Source organism: Balaenoptera acutorostrata, chromosome 1, assembly GCF_949987535.1.
Source record: "Balaenoptera acutorostrata chromosome 1, mBalAcu1.1, whole genome shotgun sequence".
NCBI lineage: Eukaryota > Metazoa > Chordata > Mammalia > Artiodactyla > Balaenopteridae > Balaenoptera > Balaenoptera acutorostrata.
The window spans coordinates 155,974,289-155,997,557 of NC_080064.1; the positions used below are offsets into that span (position 1 = coordinate 155,974,289).

Genomic DNA, 23,269 nt, shown 5'->3' on the forward strand with positions numbered 1-23,269 from the left:
CAACCCTAATAAGGGGCTACAAAACAATGACATTCTAATTCTATGATTCCTTCTTTATTTGTTAGTCATAATATTTTTCTAAAGAGAAACTTCCTCTCATCTATTTGACAGCCCTGAAATATAGATTACATATAAGAAGCAAAACAGGTATTTGATTTTTTTTCCTTTTCCTTTTCAATTGAAAATTAATGAGATAGGTCCTCTAATGATCAATAGAGGTATCATTATGAACTCACAGATGTGAATATATTTGTTGTGAATTCCAATCCTTTGTGGTTACTATCCTTTCTGGTGCTTAAACTATCCTATCTCTGGTCAGTGAGAATCTATTCTAGTAGGCTCCCGAGTCCTTTTGACATGACATCAGTAGCTTGATATTTAGTTTGCTTTCTGGTATGACAAGATTTTCTAGGTTCATCATGTATATTTCCTGCCTTGGATCGGGAATCAGGCATTTCTTCAAGAAATCCTGTTTCCTTTTAAGAGAAAATGGTACTTAGAAAACATAATCTGGTTTTCTAATGGTACTTAGAAAACATAATCTTCTCTGTGCTACTGAATTGTTCATTATTTTTAGGTCTTTTCAATAGAGCCAGTAACCATGTATTTTTAAAAGATAATAAAGCTCATGAGTTTGTAATATTTCCAATACAAATGCAAAACCACATGTTTTTCTTCGCTTCATTGACCTCACATCTGTATCTCTTTTGTCCCATCATAAAAATCCCTATTCTCAAAGACATTCACATAATTACTCACATACAACACATACACATAAAACAATGTATGTATAAAACATACAACTTCACTTACACTACAACTTTGTAATAACAATACCAACACTACCACTAACAATATGATTGGTAAACATAGCTTAAGGTTTTGTTTCATTTTGTAGTTATTTTTATTCTTAGGGCATATTCCACTAGGGATATAAAAAATATATACTTATATTTTTAAATTACTTGAAATACTTTCTTAGTGTGCTTATGCTCCAACTAGGTATATATTTAAGTTCTCTTTTTAAAATTTCATTTTACTTTCTAAATTTTTAGGAATTGCTCTTTTGTGTTGCATTTTTAAATTATGTAAAAATATTTACATAGTTCCAAAGACAAATCTGTAAAACATGGTGATATTCAAAGAAATCTAGTCTTTTTTTTTTTTTTTGATTGGGGTCTTTTTATTTATTTATTTATTTATTTATTTTAATTTTTTTTAACATCTTTATTGGAGCATAATTGCTTTACAATGGTGTGTTAGTTTCTGCTTTATAACAAAGTGAATCAGTTATACATATACATATGTTCCCATATCTCTTCCCTCTTGCATCTCCCTCCCTCCCACCCTCCCTATCCCACCCCTCTAGGTGGTCACAAAGCACCGAGCTGATCTCCCCGTGCTATGCGGCTGCTTCCCACTAGCTATCTATTTTACGTTTGGTAGTGTATATATGTCCATGCTACTCTCTCACCCTGTCACGTCTTACCCCTCCCCCTCCCCATATCCTCAAGTCCATTCTCTAGTAGGTCTGTGTCTTTATTCCCGTCTTGCCACTAGGTTCTTCATGAAGAAATCTAGTCTTATTCTGGTCTCCTCCACTCTATTCCTTTCCTCCTTCTAAAGGTAAACACGTTATTTTTACAATTTATCCTTCATTGATTTATCCTTCTGTAATTACTTTAATCTAAACAAATATAAAGATATATCTGTATCCTCCTCATTCTTCAAGGCTCAGCTCCAATAGTACTCCTCTGAGGCGTCACCACCAAAAACTGAGAACTCATCATCGATTACAGACAGAAGTGTCATCTGCCTAACAATATGGTCACACTGTTTACACCTAGCCTCCATTCTGATGGTTCACTTCTCTATTCTAATTGATTGGTGCCAGAGTTTTACCTGATTACAGTTCATTGCATTCACATCTGCCTCTCTTAGTAGCAAAAGTTGCTAGGATTTCCTAGAAAGCCAAGACCAGACCAGCCCTTACATCCTTTTTTTATATTCCATACAGCCACAGCCTCAATGAAAATTCATTGAATTGAATGCATAAATCAGTGCCTCTTAGCCCTGGATAAGCATCCAAATTATCCATATAGTTTTTTCAGCTTTTTTATAAGTACAGGTTGCCAAGTTCTGCCCAAGACCCACTGAATCAGAATCTCCAAAAATGATCACCAAGAATGTGAATTAAATAATAAAGCATGATTCTCTTATACAGCCAGTTTGAGAGCCATTGACCAACAGCCACTCTGCATAAATGCTCCCCCAATGGAGCACATACGAGCACCTGCAGTGGGCGTTTCTTAAGAGATTCTCCCCTCCCCTGTTTAAGACGGTGCAATTCTGTGTCAGCAAAGCCAAGAGGAAACTTAGCTAGTCGCTTCATTTACCCTGATGATTTCCTCTAGAGAAAACTTAAAGAACTGCGGAGGGTGGGTTTATGTCTTTGAAAGAGAATTTGTTGCATATAAAGGTTAATTACTCTTTAAGGTCACACAGTTTGTCAACACCTAGGACGAAACTGGCTTCGTGATCTTCTGGCCCAGAGCTCTGTCATCATTCGCTTCCTTTTCCCAAGCTCAGTATTACCCGAGGGCAGAGATGACACACGTCTTCTCATCCCTCCAAGGGCACTTCCATCCCAAGGCAGGACTTGAGAGCCAGAAGGGATTTTAGGGATCTAATCCAATCCCTAAGGTGAGAAAGCTGTGGCCTGAGTCAGAAAGACAGTTTTAGGCAGCGCTTGGGCTAGAAGCCAAGTGTCCTGCCTTCCTGGTTGATCAGGCTTTTTACTGTCCTCGCTGCATCCACAGTCCTGCCCATTCTTATGCCATCCATGCATTAATGCTTTAGGGTAAGAAAGAAGCTAAGTTAGGGCGTTGACATCTAGTCTCAGCCAAACCGGCTGATGTCACATTTCTGCAACTATGTAGAAGGCAAGACTCAGACCCTACTTTATTTGTCTAAGTTTTAGTGACAAAGCCATTGCCGGACCTGTGTCCAGGAAGTCACACCCAACATGAGCTGAGAGGAAGAGAGGGAGCGGGTAGAGAAAGGATTATCTCCTCCTTTTACAATAGCTTTAAGTTAGCTCTCTCATTTGCTTTTTCTTGATCATCTAGCAGTGAAAAGAGGCAGTGGGTGGGTGGGATGGCTGGGGGCAGGGGGCCCCCAGAAGCAGCAGCACAATCGGCTTCCTCCAAGTCTGCCTTTTCACTTTTATCCCCAGGGCTCTTTAGGCCAGAGATAGTCTAATTGGTGTCCTGGTGGAAAGGGATGGCGGCTGAGCACTATAGAAACAGGGCTTAGGTTTTTCTTCCATTGTGCCAGTCTCCATAATCCTCACCATTCCCTGTCCCCCGCCCACAGTTTGAACCAAAGGCAAAACCTGGAGGTGGTCCACTTGGTACATCTGGCTATTTGGAAAGCTCCAGGGAGGGAGTCATCACAGTAATCGAGTGCATCAATTAAACCCAACAGATCCTTTTCAATCACAGGGAGCATATGCACACACACACATGCACAAGCACACACACACAAACACAATCGCCTGTCTTAGTGTACTCTACAGGGCTCACTCTGGCCTCTGTGGCTTCCACAGTGTGGGGCAAGGCAAAAAATCTATTCAGGTCACAAGGTTGAGGTTATGAGAGATGAAGGAAACCAGAGGGGGTGGGCAAGCATGCTGGTGAACTTGGATGTGTGCCAGGAAAGGGAGCTTTGAAGGCAAGAGTCCTATAGGGATGCTAATCGTGAGTATTTCATTGTGATGATTCTGGGTCTCTTTCTTTCACTGGGATGCACACAAAACTGTTCTGTGGGATAGGAGCCTCCCAGCTGCTCCCTATGGCGCCTTTGGAAGAGAGGTCAGTGGTGGAGAAAAACCTTCTGCCCAAGGCTTTTGGAAAAATCATTGTTTTCACTGGATTAAAGTTCAAAAGGAAAATTTAGACTAGAATTTAAGAATCTTCCAGGCTAAAAGTACTGTAAAACTGTAACAGGTACCAAGAGTATTAGTAATGTATTCTAGCCCTCTTTAAAGTTATAAGGTGATAAATGCCTTATCGTTGGATGTATACAAAGAGATAAAGAATGACCACTTACTGAGTTGATGTAAGAGATATTTTTACAGAGGGTGTAGTGGAGTTTAATTGTGTCTCCCAAAAAGATATGTTCAAGTCCTAACCCCTAGTACCTCTAAAGGTGACCTTTTTTAGAAATAAGGTCTTTGCAGATGTATTCAAGTTAAGATGAAGTCATACTGGATTAGGGTAGGCCCAAGTCCAATGACTGGTGTTCTTATAAAAAGGCCATACGATCACACACATGGAGAGGGAAGACGGCCGTGTGAAGACAGAGGCATAAAGCGGAGTGATGTAGCTACAAACTAAGGAAACTAAGGAATGCCAAGGACTTTGGACAGCAACCAGAAGCTAGAGGAGGCCAGGAAGGATTCTTCCCTAGAGGCTTCAGAGGGAGCCACGACCCTGCTGACACCTCGATTTCCAACTTCTGGACTCCAGCCACAGTGAGAGGATAAACTGTTGTTTTAAACCATCCAGTTTGTGGTCCTTTGTTATGGCAGCCTTAGGAAAGTCATACAGGGTAAGACTAAATAGCCTGGAGGGTCTCTTCCAGCTGCAATAGGCTATAGACCTAATTTTGTGGGGTTTTCATTGTTGGGAGTTTATACAGAAGCATCTCTCTGAACCGATTTCCAAATAGTCCTATCCTGAGCAAGAAGGAAGCATGGCTGTAAATGAGAAGGAAGGAAATGTGAAAGCCATTGCAGATCCTGTCGAGAGGGCCTCACTTAGACTCCCATTTCCTCAAGAAAGGGTTGGACTTTGCTGTACTGTGAAATTCTCTCACACATGCACTCCCTCCCTGCCCCTCACATGAATAACAGCTGCATACTTTGTGCTGGCTCTTGGGGACAGGAACCAGACCCTAGGGCTGTCAAGTGGGATTCCTGACTCAGGAGCGTGTTTAATCCCAAACAATTAAGATAATCCAATCAACATTGCAGCCAGCACAAACTAATGCCATTAGAGGCAGAATCTCCCCAGGCATTGGGGGAAGGAAGAGAAGGGGAGACAAAGCATAGTGGGCTCAGTCTCAAGGTCACTGTGATCTCCTAACCTAAACTGAGTTACGTGGGACAGATGGTTCCGAAGCAATGCCAGAGTTCTTAGAGACAGACGTTAGTATCCTTCTCTAGGGAGACAATGGCCAAAAGTAAAGATGGTATATGCTCAAAGGATAAGGCATCTCCCAGAGACTCTTAGGGGACCCCACGCATCTCCGTGAACAGTGCACAGAGCTGGACTCAGAGACCTTGCTTTGATCCCGGCTTCTGCATTTATCAACTACACCCATTGGACAAAGCATTTGATCTCCTAAACTTCAGTTGTCTCATTGGAAAACAGGGACGTTGCTTGACTTCCTTCCTATCTTTCTGTGTTGTTCTGAAGGCCGAAATGTATCAGGATCCAATGTTTCTCACTCTACAGAGGAGGAAAATGAGGCTACCTGACTTCCCCAAGTCCACACCGCCCATTAGTGACAGGGGCTGATACGGAGGAACTGCCCTGTAAGTAGCAGCTTTTCTTGAGCCAGACACTGCGGTTTACAAGACTCATTTAACTCTCATAACAACTCTATGATGTCCACATTCTTTTCCTGTTTTACCATGGAGGGGATTGAAGTTAGCAAGAGGTTAAGTAACTTTGCTAAGACCACAGAGGAATCAGTGGCAGAGCCAGGAACCAAGCCCACTCTGAAGTCTAGGCTCTGAGCAACTGTAGCTGAGCCCTGCCATCTTTCTAGTATATGTCCACCTGCTTCTAATGTACTTGAAAACTTTGCCAATGGTGACTTGCTGTACACATTATTACATTAATTATTAACAGTAACTGTTAAATATTATTGCATTAAGAGAAATAAGCATTCGTTTGACTTCGAAGCTCCTCAAAAGCACAGAGGTGAGTCACAGGTCCTGGGATGACGTGGCTACAGAAATTGCAAAGCAATTTGGCATGTTCTTCCATCAAAGGGTCCTTTCTAAGCTCATCAGTCAACAGGGTAGAGAGGACTGTCCTTGCTGGTAGAACCAGTAGTAGTGAATCTGAAGGCATCTCTAATGTCTCAAAGGAGGAGTTGTTCGGCCTCCTGACATTCCTTGTGTCACCATGTAGGAAAGAGAGACCCAGACCAGTGGAGCAGGGCTGGACAGAGGAACACAGGCCACAGGTGTTTGCCAATCCAGGTCCACAGAAGACCCCGGCATTGGAACCAAGGCCTTCCAAAGTTTGGCTCCGCGATGTTTATTTAGCCAGTTTTGACAGACTGGAGAAAAGTTGAGGTGAAGTGGTTACAGGAGATTGATTAGGAACTTCCACTTCCAAGGTAAGGTACAAGAGAAAGCCTGGCCCCTGCCCACAAGGACTTTGCAACCTGATGAAAAAAAATGAAGTTCTGAAGTTAAGCACACTGGTGATAACAGGAGAGGTCAGAGGAGATCGCAGCAGGAATGTAGCATAGCAAAATGGAAAGGACCCTGGGCTTGAAATGAAAACACCCAGGTTCCAGTATCTTCTCTGCCATGTAACTGGACGTGTGATCTACAAGTGACTTAAGCTTTCTGAACATCTTTACATTTACCCTCTGTGAAATGGGTATAAAAGGCAAAAACCACTAGTGAAAGTAATTCAGCAAACATGCACCCAAGGACTTCTCTAGGCCAAGCTCACAATGAATAGAAACAAGTTTACAAATTATTAACCTTTTGTGGGCATAAAGTGCCCTTAGCATAGGTTGGAAAAGATATCTTTAAAAAGATGGGTCTTGAGAAGGTCTTAAAGATTGTTCAGGCTCTGGGAAGTTAGGAAGGGAAACAATACATTCTAGACAGCTGGAAGAACATGGGCAGAAGTGCAGGGAGAAAACGAGCTTGGCAATTTCAAGGAACCCAGAGGGAACCAGTATGCCTGGGTGGGTGGAGAGGGGTTATTAGAAATAAGACTGAGCATAGAGGGTAGGGCAAGGTTATGGAGAACCTTGAAAGATGGACTGTAAGTCCTCTGATGTTATGGTTATGGGGTGTTATTTTTATTCAAGGGAAGGAAAAAGCAAAGCAATGCATGCTGTTCACCCAAACATCAGGACATTCTGTTCCTCTGTGATTGTGCTTCGTGAAAATGCTCTCCAGCAAAAAAAGAAAAAAGAATGATTACGGGGAAAAAAAAAAATAACCAGAGCCACATTCATTTCAGCTCCACTGAAAGCACAGCAGGAAGAAGTCGCTGTGTTTGCCAAACTCCAGAAAGAGACACAATTGATGTGGGGCTGAGAGGGGGAGGGCCAGGCAGGGAAGGGGAGATGAGGAGGAGGGGGGCCGTGTTGCTTTATTCTCCCAAGAAGATACTGTAAATAATGGTGAGGTATAATGCATGGAAGGGGAAATTACTCTGACAGGGCCCTTTTAGGGAAGAAAATGGAACTTAATACATGTTCCATTATTCCTGATCTTTCATTCAACTCCCCATTTACATGGGGGCTCCCCGGAGCTGATGCTTCCCCTTTGCTGTCATAAGTAGTCATGGACTGGAGCCGATCATTTCAAAATAATGGCCTGCAAGTCTTCCACTGTCATGATTAACACAGGGTAATAATTACTAGCCACACGGAAAACTGCGGAGCAGAGGTAAGGCTGCCAGGCTGCCCAGCTTTTCCCAAGCCAGGGAAGTTCCCCGTCATTCCACCAGGGGGGGCGATGTCCCCAAGAGACCACAGAAGGCTTTGGTCTCTCCAGCTTCTCCAGGAGGCCTGGGTGGTAGCCAGGGCTGGGATCTGCTGTCATCCTAGGACGTTGTGGAACGACACAAGTTAGGAATTCCACAAAGAGGAGAGGGGGCTGGAGAGCAAGGTGGGTGGGGGAAGAGGAGAAGAGGTAACGTAGATCTACGATACTTGATTATCTCATACTCTTGGCCTTGGAAACGTCAGGAAATATTATCAGCCGAATGGATCGAAAGGGCTGGAGCCACCCGTGACTCAGATTCATAACAGCAGCGTCCTGAACAGAAGAGTTTATCAAGGCAGGCAGAGAGAGAAATCATCCAACTCGAGACAACTCAAAGGCAAAATCCTTTTTCTCAACTCTGTTCCTGAATCATACACCCCTGGTGATGTCTTAGGCACTGGGCTTTCTTAGTCATTACAAGAAGGCTTCTTAGGGTCTAATGTCCTTGCTCCATTCTCCAAGGAGAGAGTCGGAGTGATGACAGGACAGGACGGCAGTGTGGGGAGAGATGGGAGTGTGGAGCCTAATTCCTGCTTCTTACAGATGCAGAAACCAGGGCCAAAAGGAGGGAGAGGACTTGTGGGAGGCCAGGGAAGAGAGGAGGCAGGGTTAGAATCCAGGTCGCCTGTCACCCAAGGCGGAGGGGGTCCAACCTCTGTTTTTTTATGGAAATAATAGTCCTGTCATTCAAATACTGATTCTGAGTGAATAGAAGCCATATGAGAAAAAAAAAAAAAACACACAAAAACAAATACACAAAAATCAGTGTTGTGACCCCAGAGAGAAAGAGGAGGAGAGTCAGAAGAGAAGGACAGAAACAGAATTACTTTTGTTCTCGATCTTCCTTTCCATCTCATACACCACCCAGAATAACCCTCAAGAGTGTATTTCACAAAAGGAATAAAAATGAACCTAATATTAAACTGACTATGAGGGAAATGTGTGGATCTTACTTTCTAGGAATTCAAAACTCAGAATATAGGAAACAACATTAAAGTGTTTTTTTTTCCTGGTGATTATTAACTGTTTTATGATGTTGGTGATGACGCCGTTGATTCCCTGCCTGCCAAGACTTATGCCGTTTCTGACTTTTTCTATTTAGACCCGAGTAGTTCATACCCTGCTCCAAATTTACAGTACTGAAGCAGGCACTGGCGTTTGCATCTGGATGCCAGGACATTTGATTTATTTAAGCAGTGTGGGCAACGGACTTTACTCTCTACCAGCCTCCTCCGGGCTATGCCCCATCCCTCCACCCCCCACCTTCCCCTCCAAAGGGCCCTGGACCAGCTCCCACGCGTCTGGCTTGAGGCATCCCAGACTACCCACCCCCCCCCAGCCACTGCTCTGCACTGCCTCACAGCAGACCAGCAGACCGGAGACAAGCGTCCTGGTGCGGTCTAGCTTTTCCAACCAGCCCCCCTTCATCACTCTCATCACACACGGGCTCTGGTCCCAGGGAGGGCCTGGCACTGTGTTAGGTACTCCAGGTATCAGTCAGGAGAGAGAAGGGTGGGGGCGGACAGAGGGAGAGCTTAATGTTCTGTCCCTGAAGAGCTTGCAGTCAGAGGTAGGCAGAAATTCTTCTACTATCATTCTTGTCTTCCTTTCTCCCCTAATTAGGAGGAGATGTAAGTTCAATTCTGTTGGGGTTTGTAGGGCACAGATGCAATCAAGGAGAAGGCAGACACCGGTGTCTGGCTCGCCCTGCTCCCTGTGCATTCCACAAAGACCGACTGGCACGCTCTCTCTAAGGGGTGGGGTGATGCACGTTGCACCCATTATCCCATTATTTTGGAAGGCAGGCGCGGCCATGCATGTGGTGTTGTGCAGCGCAGAGGTGACATAAGCTGGTGGAGATCTGCATGTGTTGGCAACTTCTTTCCTCTGGGCCAAGTCTCATTGTTAAACACACACACCCTGCAAAGGAGAGGAGAATTGAGCTCATTAGTATGATTGTTTATAATAATCATGATAACAATTGCAACGTGCTCTCCTTTGTAAGAGAAAATGACGCTCCTGACCTTCAGTAGAACTGAAGCTCAGCAGTGGTTTGCTGGACTTGTGATGAGTCTGTAGGAGCTCAGGGTCACTGCCGGCTCAGTGCTAAGAAGAGGGATGAGGCCCGGGGCCTCCCGTGCCCTGGCATGTGAAGAATGGACTCTCACACTTTCACCACTTTTTCCTCCTCGGAAGAGGACAAAACTGGAGAAAATAGATGTCAGATATGCCTAGGTTCAAATTTTGACTCTGCCACATACTACCTGGGTGACCTCGGGACCAATGGCTTGACTTTCTGATCATCAGTTTCTGCATCTGTAAAATGGGTGATAATACCTACTAAGACTGGACTTGTGAAGATTCAGCATCATGCAGGCACACTGCCAAACACTGTGATTGAAGCAGGGTGAGCACCCAATACATGTTAGCACTTACCACTCTATGATGAAAGTGGGTGCTTCCTATAGGTTCTGATCTTGAAGGAACAAACCGTACTGGCTTCCTCCAGTCTGTCTTACTCCCACTCCAGAAGGCCGTGGCTGTGCCTGCACCATGAGACACCATGCACCAGCATCCTCAGAAAGCTGGGCAGCCCAACTCCAGCTAGAGCTCTGAGAGCACTGTCATCTGAATCAGGCTGGGCCCTCGGAGCCAGGGAGGGCAGCATGGAGTTTGTGTCTGGTGAGGGCTGCTGAGCAGAGGACCTCAAGAGTGCATCTTCATACTGCATCTCAGGCAGTGAGGGTCCGTGCCATCCTGATTCCCATACAATTGAGAGTGTTCCCCCAGGTATCTCAGATCTTCCTGCTCCTCTCTGCCTGCCTGGGAAGAACGGGCTTATGGGGACTGCCAAGCAGTTAGGGTCAGTTCCAGCCTGGATGTTCCCTGTGGTTCCGTGTCGAAGGTAACTAGGCAGAATCTCTTGGTCTGCAGCACTTTCCAGTGGAGGCGTGGGAGAGGAGGAGGGACCCCAAAGTGATGGGGAGACAATGCAGCCACCCAATAAACAGAGGGGTATCTCTCAGGAACCCAGCTGTTTCCCTCAAAAACCGAACAAGAGAATGAACTGCTGAGTCGAGAAGAAGGTTTGGCTTTAAGAGGAACTTCTGGAACCTTAAGACAACATCCCCATTATACAAATGTGTCATGCTTTCCGATTCACAAGCCAGTCTCTTATTTGATTCTTGTGAAGCAGCGTATGCGGGAACCAGGGATATTATTTCCACTTCACAGATGAGGAAATGGAGGCACTGAGAGGCTTAGCCAGGGACTACACGACCTAATGGGTAGTGGGTTTCCTATTTTGGAATCTCTTAGAAAAAATAAGGGAGGAAGGCCCTTTCTCAGACCTTCAGTGCCAGGCACAAAGCAGCAGCAAAAGTCATGCCCCTGAACTGAGACCTTCACCCAGTCCTCACATTTCATGCCTGAAGCCCGGTGGTCCACACTCACCCCCTGCATCCTGCAGCCTTCTCACCCGGGACGCACGGGAGTCTTTAGATGGTTCCAGAGAACTGTTCACATAGGTTTAGGGCTGTAGTTGGCCGACCCGCCCAGAGAATATTCTCCTCCCAGAGCAACATTCTAGATGGATGGAGAGAGGGAGGGAGGGTTAGGGAAAGAGAGCGAGGGATACAGGCACAGAAGCTCCACTTGTGGGAGGTTTAGTGAGAAAGGAGTGAAATCCCACCTTGTTTGATTTGGAGCCTTAACAGGCTTGCTACTGTTTACAGTACACAGGAACGTGGGCTTTGCGAAGGGATGAGAGGGGAGGAGAGACGAGGGTGACATCTGTATGTGTGGCGCTGAGAATCCTGGAGCAGGTGCCCTGCGGCTGTGTCCTGGACCGCTGTCCCCACCGCCCAGCCAGAGGCCCGCGCTCTGGCAACCCAGTCACCCCTCCCTCCATTCATGGGGCTTGGCCCACACACTCAGGGCCGGCCCGTCACACCAATCCCTTTGTTTCCCACCATGTGAGGGGGCGAAGGAGGCTGCTGTTTCTACACTGTGCCTGCCTGGCCGCATCTGCTGGGTAAAGGTGAGGCAGGGGATGAGAGACGGAAGGGCCCACCCACGGGGGAACGCGTCCCTGCCTTGAAATGTGGAAGGCTAGGGGTCAGGGCAAATGAAAGAGGACACGCCTCTGAGAGCAGAAGTAGATCAAGTTGGTGGTGGCATCAGCGGTCTCAGCTTTGGGAGCTGTACGCAAGGCTGGTAACAACCTCGCACCACCCACAGATCACCCACTGACGCTGGCCTCCTGCCCACAGCTCCAGGCACACAGCCCCCAGCCCAGCCCCCATGCCACTCAAGGCACCCTAAATGTATGCTCAGGCACACTCGCAGGCCCCATCCCCATGCTAAACACTGCTGGCTTGCCACCCTCCCAAACTCTGAAAGGGAGCAGAATTAATGCTGAAAGCCTGACAAGGCGTGGCTGCCTTCCAGCACCAAAAATACCTCCCGTGATCCGAGGAGCTACTGTACTGGCATCTATCTGTGGAGCTGGAGCTGTTGCTGTGACAGAGAGAGGACTTCCCCTGGGGCTCGGCTGGGTGCCCATTTGGGCCTATTCTCCCCAAAGTCTCAGGCTTCCTTTAAAGGCCTGAGGAGGCCTGCTCAGCCAGACCTGCCTCTGCAGGAGAAATACTTATTTCTCCCAGGAAAAATTCAGCTCCATTCCAGAGTGTGCCATTGCCCTGTTCTCTCCCACTTGTCTTACCCTCTTCCCCAAGTTACCCATCTAGTTACAAGCAAAGAGGGGGCCTGGGGCCCAGGATAACAATGCAGCAGCCACAGATGACTTCGCAGGGGTGAGGTTCCAGGGGTACCGTGACTTCAGAGGTGGGTGGGTTGGGATGGAGGAGATCCCTGTTGAGCTTGCTACAGTTTTCCAAAGATGAGGATTTGGCATAAGACAAACATCTCCCCATCCATCCATCCATCCATCCATTTGGTAAACACTTATTAAATACCCACCACGTGTGCAGAACTGGGCTGGGCTGTGACCATTCCCCCTGATGGAAATGAGGATGACCTACAAGGCACTGGCAGAGTCTTGATGAGTCCCCAGGGGCCATGAGTTTGCTATCAGCCGGACAGGATGAGAAAGAAGACATCAAAGACCAGATAGACACCAGAAGACTCAGGTCCCAGAAAGACATAGACAGGTCTGAGGGCATAGAGCCTATTAGCATGATTATTAGCATAATTTCTCTAAAAATATGTGTGGAAGAGATAATCATGTACTATGTACAATTCCATTTTTAAAAAATCCAACAAAGTTGCTCTTAATAAATAATGTTTGTGAAATGAATGAATGAATGGATACCCAGTGATCAAAAAGATGCGGTTATTAGAGCACCTTTGAAGATCAAAGGCTCATGTATATTGCCATTGCCTCAGAGGATGTTATATCTAAATACACACCATGAAACTGAGTTGTTCTTTTTTTATTCCCAAGATATATTGTTATAATTATGTGCGTAACTAATAAGATCCATATTTGTTTTAGCCTATTAGGACTAAAAATATGAAGAAATCTTTCCATTTTAATGATACTATTAATTCTTCTAACATTTCTACATATTTCTATTTTAACTCCCACAACTCTCTGAAGATTGAAGGTGGAAATCCCCATTTTGAAGATGGACAAACCGAGGCCCAGAGATGTTAAGGGTACTTAACAGGGTGCCTCCCAGTAGACCTGGTAGTGTTCTTGACATTGTCATGCTGACCGCAGGAACCCCCATAATCTCACAGGACCAGACCTCAGGCCTGAGTTCAGTGGCAATGTACAAACTGGGTGACATTGTGTCATGCTGCCTGCAACATGTTCTCCTACCTGTCTTCTCTCTCTCTCCCTCCCTCTCTTCCTCTTCACTATTTATTTGAAAAGGGGAAGGGAGGCTGGGTTGAAGGATGTGGTGAGTAGAGAAGTCTGTTTAATTTTACCTTCTTTGCTCTTTGTTCTAGGGTTGATTTCTGGACCACATGTAGGGAGGTAGTATTAGAAAATTACTTAAATTGTATTGTAGTAAAATAGTCCCAAGATATGATTAAATTGTGGCAAAGGGAAGAGATGTAACCTCTTCCAGGGTCACGCAGCACTTGATTGAGAACCAGAAGGTCCTAATTTTCAGCTTCAAGCTTTATTGGTTAGGTATTTCCAACCCTACCACTGCCTGTCCTGGGTGGAGCTGACCAGACCAATGCTCCATGTATCAAACAAATAAGAGAAATGTTCCAAAATCTTCTAGCATCTTCTTCAAATTATATTCCTTAATAAATTGTGGTTTATATTCGGTCTAACCAAAGATAAGACGGTAGACGAGACTGTCTGGATGAGGAGACAAGATCAACTTATAAAGAGAAATAAATAATAATATAGGGTAACTTTTGATAATTGTCTGGAGGGGTGCCAACGATAAATGCTAAAGAAGTTCAAAGAAAAGAGTAGGTATGGATCAGGAAAGACAGCTTAGATTCTTTGTGGCTGCACAGGGCACAACAAAGAATAACCAGTGACAGTCACAATAAGACGAATGTCAGCTAATTAACAATGAGGAAAGAACTTTTGAAGAATTAGCTAATTTCTGTGACTGAAGTAAATCTTACATTTCCCCCCAATGCTGTATTGAATGGGTGATTGCGCAAGACAACCGGTGAGTCTACATTTCTTTTTTTCTTTTTTTTAAGGCCCCTGCTGCTCTGAGAATTCCCTGCGACTCCCTTTAGGGTTTCCGGAGTGTTTTTTTTTCTTTCTTTCTTTCTATTTATACCACTGAGGACTGTGGCCACGAGAGGGCAGTAGAGGGAGCTCATCAGAATACTTGGACGTTTTGAGTAAACTCGCCTGTGCTCTAATCGGGAGCAGGGACTGCGCAGATCCTGCGAACTCGCTGGGATCTAGCTTGCAGGCCTGTTTCTCGAAGCCGCGTCCAGAGGCTACGGGGATACTGAGATTCTATAGGACATGGAAGCAATGGTCATAAAGGCACCGAGGCATTGCCATCCGGAATCCAGGCACCTCTCACCTTAGGTTATTAAAATAAGTTTTTTACCACCGCCTCTCTGATTCCCCTGCCAGATAGGCCCCCTAGGTCTGGATACAGAAAGCTCCCCACTGGTCCCCCCCTCCCCCACTTGCCAGATGCCCAGGATCCCTAACAGAGCTGGAAGCTTGCGACTCAGAGCAAGGCTCATCTTCGCATTATAAAAATTATAATTAATAACAACAACTTCAAACCTCATTTGACAGCTTGTTGGCTTTTTGAGATTCACAAGCAGAGGAAATTTGCTTGGGCAAATTCTGAGAGCCCCTTCTTAACCTCGTCAGCCAAGGCCGGTTCCTCCCCATTCACCCCTCAAATTAAAGACGAAGAGAGAGATGTGCAGGATGTGCGCGGTGACAGGTGATGCTCAGGGAGGGGGACCCCACGTCCCCACTGACCTCACCCACTCTGCCGGCGTCCTGAGCTCCCCGGGGTTCAGCCGGCCGGGCTCTCCAGGCCTCCACCCAAATCCCCAGGTCCCAGCAGGATTTGCGTTTGCCCCCTTTGCCACTTAAGGTGGCGGGTGGGTCCGGGCTGAGCCGGGCACAGGGAGGCAGCGGGGCGGCCTCCCAATGCCCAACCTGATTCTCCTTTGTTGACAGCTGGCGGAGGAGGAAGACCGTGCGGGCGGGGGAGGGGGCAGGGGGCTGGCTGCGGCGCGCGGTGCCCGTGGCGGGGGCGGCCCCAGCCCGGGCGGGCGCGGCCGGCAGGGAGGGGGTTAACGCGCGCGGCCTCTATGATAATGAGCTGCATGGTAATATAGGGAGGCCGGCTCTCAGGGCTCCGCCGCCGCCACCACCGCGGGAGCCGGAGCTGCCGGGCGGAGCGTCCGCGCCAGACTGGAGCGGGAGGGCGGCTGAGCGCAGTTGCTGGGAATTTTTCGGCCGAGAGGGCAGGCGATCCAGAGAGACACCCCGCGAGCTCGGGAGCGGTGGGGAGCGCGGGCGCCAGAGCGAGCGAAGCGAACCTCGAAATAGATCTGGAGAGCCAGGTTCCCGGAGGAAATGGGACTGTGAATGAACCCGGGAGCAAGAAGGGAAGGAAGCGCCGCGATTGCTGATGTCAGAGGAGCCCGGAAAGTCGCGCTGGAAAAATCTGAAGACAGCCGGGGCTCTGCCGCTTCCCAAGGAGAGACACCGCCAGCCACCCACCCCACGCCCCCTCGGCGCCTCCCGGTTCCCCCAGCGAGCCGGCGTCAGAGCCCGGCAGGGCTGTTACGGGGCGGCGGAGGACGGAGGGGCGCGCGGACAGGAGACCGAGGGGCCACTTCAGGAATACAGATAAGTGGCTGGTGGCTTGACGTGGATTTTAATGAATTTGGACTCCATGTGGATTTGGTCGTCCCCGTGATCGCGAGTTGCTGGCAGCGAGAGGGGCAGCGCGCCGGCCTCGGCAGCCGGCGGCCGAAGCGGCCGGACCGGGGACGGAAGGACAGACCGACGTCTCCGAGCTGGGTAAGCGGCGCCCTCCGCCCTGTCCCCCGAAGCGCGCTCGCCCCGCCGCGGCTCCCCTCGCGCCCTCTTCCGAGGCGTCCCGGCCCCGAACGCCTGGGCTCGGCTGCGGCCGGCGAGTCCCCGCGCGGGGTCGGCCACTTTCGCGGGCCGGAGCGCGGCGCGCGCGCGCGTGTGCCGGCTGACTCCCTGCCGCCGCCTCCAGCCCAGGCTTCCCCGCTGGCGCCCCGCTTCCCCGCTGGGCTGCTGGCGGGCGGCGCTCCACGGCGCGCTTTCACCGCGCACCTGCCTGCAAGCTGCGGCTCGGGGAGCGCGGGGGTAGCGGGACTGTCCCGAGAGCTGCAGCCCAAAGCGGGCCTCCGAGGCACTGCACGGGCAGGAGGGCCTGGGCCACTGTGGCCGGCGCTCAATTTGGGGACATTCACTCTGGTGCTGTAGTCCCTGGAGGCCGCTGGCTGTTCCTTCGGAGCAGGGGACTTGGGAATCAAAGGGGAATGCCTCATATGCGTGGCTTCCAGAGGCTCAGGGAACGACACCAAGGCACCCAATGGGATAAGTGCCCCATGCCCCCTTCTGTGCGCCCTCGTGGTGAAGCACCCATAAGCACCATCCCCTGGTCTGAGCCTCAGGAGAGGGTTGGGGGTTGAAGGAGGAGAGTATCCAGGGTCCGAGAGGCTCGTTATAAGCCATTTTAGAATATTTTCCTTCTTGGGCTTCTTCTTGCCCCAACCCACAAGTGATGTAGGGATCTTAGAAAATTCTAGCCCTTTTTATCCATCCCACAGGTAGTCTCTGTAAATATGTTAATCATGGTCTTGATGGCCAAAGAGAGAAAGTCATCCGGAAACTGCCATCCCAGGTCCCTGACAAATGTCCACCTGTTTGGCATGACCTTTGCCCTAGAAGGAGCTACCTACTCAAACTCAGCTCGGAGGGATAGAGATAATGGGGGAGGTGGAAGTAAAAGACTTGGGGTTCAAAGTCATTTGTGTCTAGAAATGAGAGCCCCATGAAGTGGGCAATGGAAATATGATCAGGTCTCCTGTAGGGTTCTAAGATCCTAGGGTAACAGTGGCATATCCTAGTAGTGGCTATACAAGGGACATAAGACAGGACCAGTTTGAGGCAGTAGCTTGGGGACCCAGCAGCTTGGAGGAACCTACAGAAATTTGGGGAGCCATTCATCCTCTTCCTTCTATCCATGAGCACAGTGGACGGGGTTCATGAGCATCAGATCAAGATGAGTATCTGGGCTGGGCAGGGCTGGACGTCCTGGGAGCTGGGAGTCAGGTTCAGTTCCTCCACACACCGGTCCCCACACAATAGCAGGCTCCTGTCTTTCTGGGCTTCTTTCCCAGACCCTGAAACTTCACTCTTCCCTCTGGGCAGGCTTTGGAGTCTGGGGCCTTCAACAGAGCGTCAGAGCCCGGGGAAGAGATAGCTCTGGCTGGAGGAATTCAGCTATTCCTAACTGAAATGCACAACTTTTGTGCAGACACCCCAGAACACTCCAGGAGCTGCTAGCAGCCCTCTCTCCTCTGACCTCCTGGCAAGAAGAGAGAAGAATTCATTAATTCCCCCCTCCCCTCATCTAGCACCTTTTGAACTAATTACCTATGATCTCCCCTCCTTGGCCTGGGGGTGGGGTGGGGGGTCAGGTGGGAAGGTAGGGAACCAGGGAAACTGAGAGCAATCTGTCAAGTACCCTAGCGAGGTTGTTTTGCTTTTCCCTTCTTCCACCTGGCATCTCCGCTTACGCCCAACCCTTCCTCATCTCGGAACCTGCCCTCACTGCCAGCATTACCTGAAAGAGTGGTTCCCCTCAGCCCTCTAGCCAACCCTCTTCAGGGACCCGCTGATAAAGGAAGGGCAGTGCAGACTGCCCTCTCCGATCCCTCACTGTCCTCAACAAATTGCATTAGGCTGGGGCAAATTGGCTTGCAAAGCAGTTAAATGGAAATGACATTTGGAGCGCTGTGCAGTGGGTATGCTGCTGAAGAGCAGCAGGATGGGAGGCGGTGGAGCGCAGGAAGGTACCCTCTGCCCAGGACCACGAGTCTGGCAAGGGGTTTCCACTTGGCCCTTCTCTTTGACAGGATGTAAGGACCAGGACCGGGGTCCCTCATAGCCTGGAGCAGGACGGAGGGGAGCTGGATGGCCTTTCAGCCCCAGTCTAAATGAGTAAATGGTGGTGTCCCATGTCCATCACCCCAAAGCAACCATGTCATTAAAAGGTTGGTGGCCCTGCTTTCAGAGCTGCCCTGAATACCTACCCCTGTCCCCAAAGCACCAGGGAACATTCCCTCTCCAACCTTTTGACCATCAAAAGCTGCAGGTGTGATGGATGTAAAAGTTCACCATCTGTTGTAGTGGAGTCTGTGCTTAACATGAGGTTAAAGAGAAACCCTTCGAAGGACAGCTACTTCTCTACCAGGCCCCTTTCCCATTTCCAAATACTTCTGGTGATTTTGTTCATCTTTATTTCATGGGCATGTTACAAGGAAACACACAAGCGGGATGGGAAACCAGTGACACGGTTAAATATACAAGGAAGCAGCTGGCAGCAGCCTAAACTCACCAGTTCAGGTACCATGAAATATTTATGGCTCTGGAGTTGTCACTGTTTGGGGGTTTTATAGTCTCGATCCTGCCTCCTTTGCTATGGCTGCCTCTCCAAGATAAGGGGTTTGGTGCGGGGGGTGGGGGGGAGACGATTTCCATCTCCAGCCGCGACCCCCCCTCAGCTGTCTCCCTGCATTGCCACACAGCTGTCTCCGCACTCGCAGACTGGGGCCCAGTATACTCTGTCCATCATGGCACAGCGAGAGGCGAGGAGCTCCAAGCCAAGCCCCCACCCCACTCCCGTTCTGATCATAAAGAGACCGGAGCATTGTGTTACTACAGTCTGTTAACTACGGATAAGTCAGGATTGTCCACAGGGAAAGTGGCAGAAGCAGGCTTTGAGGTGCTGTAGTTTTACAGCTTGCGCACACACCCTTCCCCCCAGCACTGCCACCCTCACCCAGGGCCAGTCTGTTATCAATTCATTATAAGTGACTATTTCTCCCCTTCACAGATGCTCTGTTCCAACAATAGTGAATGGAACTGATTCCCTTATGGGAAACAGTGTTTTTCACTTAGTTACAAAGATTTCATGCCTGATTAGAGTAAATGAGGGCTGGGGGTGTGTCCCCTTCTTGTCTGGTCATTTCTAAAGGTGAGCCCTGTGGAGACAGAGAAAGGCAATTCTTCCCGGGGGGGTCAAACAGCTGGTCCTAAGGGCCAGGAGGGATGGATGGTAAGAACAGGACACCCTCTTTCTCCCTGCCTTAGCCCTCAGGCTCTCCGGGGCCCTGTTCCTGGCCTTTGGGCATATGGAACCTCTACTGTTCCATCTGGGATTCAAGGGCAGAAATAGAGGCGAGAAAGTTCTTTGTTGGGGAGCAGTGTCCCTACAGGGCAAGTGTAAAGGGAGAGGAGGAAGGGACGGGGAGAGAGGAAAGAAAAGGCCCCAGCAGTGCACAGGCTCCTGTTCCCACAGTTGGTTAACCATTAAGCCCTGCCCTGGCCTGGACCTGTCTCCTGCTTGGGTGGAAGGATACTCTCAGAAACCCAGAGGGGCAGCAGGTGATCCCCATGCCCACCTCCCCCTACCACAGGACATTCGCCGTGTCTCCCCTCTCCCCTTCGACCCCCAGTTCAGTCCTGGCCCCCACTCCCCCTTTTCTCTCCCTCTCCCCTGGCACCGGCATCCTCCTCCCAAACCCTGCCAGCTGTCCCTTCACCCAGGCTTTGCCAGTTGTTTGCCTGACAGCATGCATGTCCCACGGGGAAACAGGCAGGATAGCGAGGAGAGTGGATGGAGGGGGTGAGCTGGGTTCACACAGGACTCCAGAGCCAGAGCTCTGAGCTCAGGTTATAGACTGCTTCAAACCTACACATCACCCCACGAGGCCCAAGTTTGCTTGGGGGATGGGGATGGAGGGGGTTTTGGCCAAAGTTCCCTCTCCTCCGGGAATGCCTGATTTCCGCGAGGGTCCCTGCCTTGGCCCCCTGAGATAGGCCACTTTCTCCAAGGTCTTGTCAAAGCATTTCCAGCTCCTCAGACCTGGAGCCCTGAACTTCAGGGAAAAAAACCCAGCAGACGGACCAGAGATGCAGACCAAGATATAGGAGCGAAGGCACACGTGGCAAGACCCAAGTCAAGATGCAGAAACAGTCACAGATAGGCGGAGAGAGGCAAGGTGACAGAAAAGTAAGATAAAGACGGAAAGACTGACAGTGTGAATGGGGCGAGAAGAGTTGAGAACAGACGTGGGAAGGAACAGTCCAGGCCTGAGGGGGGCTTCTGGTCTTCCCAGGCCCTAAGGCGAGGCTCCTCTGGGCTGAATTGGGAAGCTGAAGTAGCAGGTTATCTCCACTAGAGGGGACTCGTGAAAACCAGGCTTGGCCCTAAACAGTGGCTTTTGTGCTTATTTGGGTTTTTTTTTTTTTTTTTTTAAGAAGAAAAAAATAGTTAAGATATATTAGAAACTCCCAGCTGTCACTACGCAGAGACCACAACTGGTAGGGTCCTTTTGCTGGTGGGACCTCTGGGCCCGTCTGGCTGCAGGGGAGCGGGAAGGGCGCCTGCAGCATTAGGAGGTGGGGGTCCAGCATGGTGAGCAGCTCAGGGAGAGGCCTGCCGGGCAGGCAGGATGCATCTGGGGGTGGGAGACAGGAGGGGGCAGGCATTCTCAAGAAGTCCTGGCCGGCCGGCTGGCCTGGCCTGCCAGGAGGCTGTTGCCTGTCTTTATCAGCAGTAGAAGTTTTGGCGCATCCCCACGGTGCCTTCACAGGCCTTCCCTTCTCCCAGCTCCCTAAACGCGAATTTTCAAAACACTCTCAGGTGGTGGCAAAACTGCTCCTGAGGAGACTTTTTAAAAGAGACCTTTCAGGAACTGAACGCATGTCAACGCTGTATCACTGATTTAATCTTTGTCTTCATACTCTCTGCGGGAGCCTTTCTCTGAATTATAATTCCCCCTTTCATTTCAGCAGAGGACAATATGGAGAGAACAGAGTCCAGAGGCTTTTCTCATCTGAGGAGATAATAACTGTCTAACAGGGGTAGGGAAAAATATTGAAGCTTGGGGATGGGCAGTGGGCCAGAAAGGAGCATCTCTTCAGATCTGATACCATCCTCTGATATTTAATCTTGGCTTCCCTTTGGCTCAAATTTACCTGGGGTCAAAGTGGGAGGGGAGGGAGGAGAGAGCAAAGAAAAAAGAAAAACAAGATAAATGTATCATGTTATGGAAGTCTAATCCTGCTTTTCCTTGGCTAAAATTACTTTCGGTATGAGAGATAAAGTGGAGTTGCCCTTGCAAAGTTCAACTTGTCTTTGAGAAGGAAGAGGCGGAGGAATCCTGGGGCTCAGAGTGAGTAGCTGATGAGTGAACCCCTCTCCTCTGTGACCCCCCAGCACAAGTTCTCTCTGAAGCTTTGAGAGTGAAGATGGAGGCCCTGACTTAGGCACTTTCACTGCTTCTCTGCGCTGTCTGGGGAGTTAAACTTTTTGTATTTACAAGCTTCCCTTCCCACCTTAGTTTCTTGTTTGGGTATGGGGGGATAGAAAAAAGAGGTATAGAGAAGCTAAACAACGCCTCCAAGTTTAATCTTCATATAGGAATTGTTGCCCTTGTACTGAAAGCGGGAATTGCCATCCATTTGGGTTTAATCAAGTAGAAATCCGTCACTTATGCAGTGCCAGGAATGTGTAACACTTGGTACCAAGATGAAAAGGTAACAGATCCTACCTTTAAGACTCTTAAGGGCATCCTGGGGGGAGGGAGAATTACATAAGCCATGTACCCTCACAGAAGTTTAATATAAGGCAGAATGGAGTTAACAGTATGTTGGGGGTGTCAGAGGAAGTGGAGCTCCTGGAAGCTTTTGCTCTAGTCAATGGAAGGTGTAGGTTTCCAGGAGAGAGGCTCGGGTGTCTGAGAACTTCATATTTCCCTGTCAAGAATGACTGTCTAATGCTCTCCCACTCCTCACCCTCTCAGAACTACCCCTATTTTTTTTCCTCATCCTCCTCCGCGGAGTTTAAAATGACACCACTGTAGTTGTTTTCTATTAGTCAACATCCTAGAGCAAGATCTCCATGTAGCACCCTCCCAAGGGGTTTTCACCGTGTATTCTATGTAAATTGCATCCCTTTCCGGTCCCCTGGAGCTGGAAGCATGGACGCCACTGTGCTTCATCAGGAAACGTTATTACTCATCTGTATTCACATTGAAGCGTCTGGAATCCTGCCTTTAGCGCACCACATTTATCTGAAGGAACCCATTAAAGGGAACAAACCTGAGAGAAAAATATTCGGATTTTCCCCCTCACCATGGCTGAGCAGAAGAACCCCCTCCACGAGCCACTCCAAATTAAATTTGGGGCGGAGGAGACCTGGCACTGGGGTGGACAGAACCAGGGTGCATGCTTGGGCTTTAAGAGGCCTTTGAAACCTTTGAAAGTCTGTGCTTTTAAGAAATATGAATGTGTGTGTGTGTGTGTGTGTGTGTATTTCTGAAGCGAAGGAGTTTGTGATCCGCCCCCTGCAAATGTAAAGAACCACTAGACTCTAGTCTCCAGGGCCTTTTCCTAGCCTCAGTTTCTGCTTTCTGTTCTGGTGGTGGAATGAGGGCTTTGGACTAGGAACTGTAACCCCAGTGCCTTCCCCGTGTCCCCAAGCGGTAGATGACTGACTCTTAGAGTAGACGAGAGAAATCCAGGGACAAAATGGCTCAGAATGTCAGGGAACCCAGGTGTCATAATTGCTCTGCAAATATGGACAGGTCATGGCACTTCTCTGAGCAGGAGGCAGGGCAGAGGACTCCTCCCTTTAAGGGATGGAGGGTGGAAGGCTCAGGAGGAGAGGAAGAGGTGGGTGAGAAAGCCCTGCCTGCCCTGTAGAG

At 48.9% G+C, this 23,269-nt stretch overlaps 1 protein-coding gene and 1 long non-coding RNA gene across 3 annotated transcripts in view; one reads left to right on the forward strand and one right to left on the reverse strand.

Moving 5' to 3' along the window:
• Positions 1–9,163: 9,163 nt before the first annotated feature.
• Positions 9,164–15,298, reverse strand: LOC130705562 (uncharacterized). The gene is made up of 3 exons (XR_009005844.1): positions 15,264–15,298; positions 11,264–11,395; positions 9,164–9,730 (listed from the first exon to the last, which is right to left on the reverse strand). It is a non-coding gene; the product is annotated as an uncharacterized LOC130705562 (long non-coding RNA).
• A 342-nt stretch (positions 15,299–15,640) lies between these two features.
• PLXNA2 (plexin A2) overlaps positions 15,641–23,269 on the forward strand; it is a 214,226-nt gene continuing 206,597 nt past the window's right edge. For both annotated transcript variants that reach the window (XM_007163953.3, XM_007163954.2), the window contains exon 1: positions 15,641–16,319. The gene's annotated coding sequence lies outside the window, so the exon portion shown is untranslated. The remainder of the gene's footprint in view (positions 16,320–23,269) is intronic.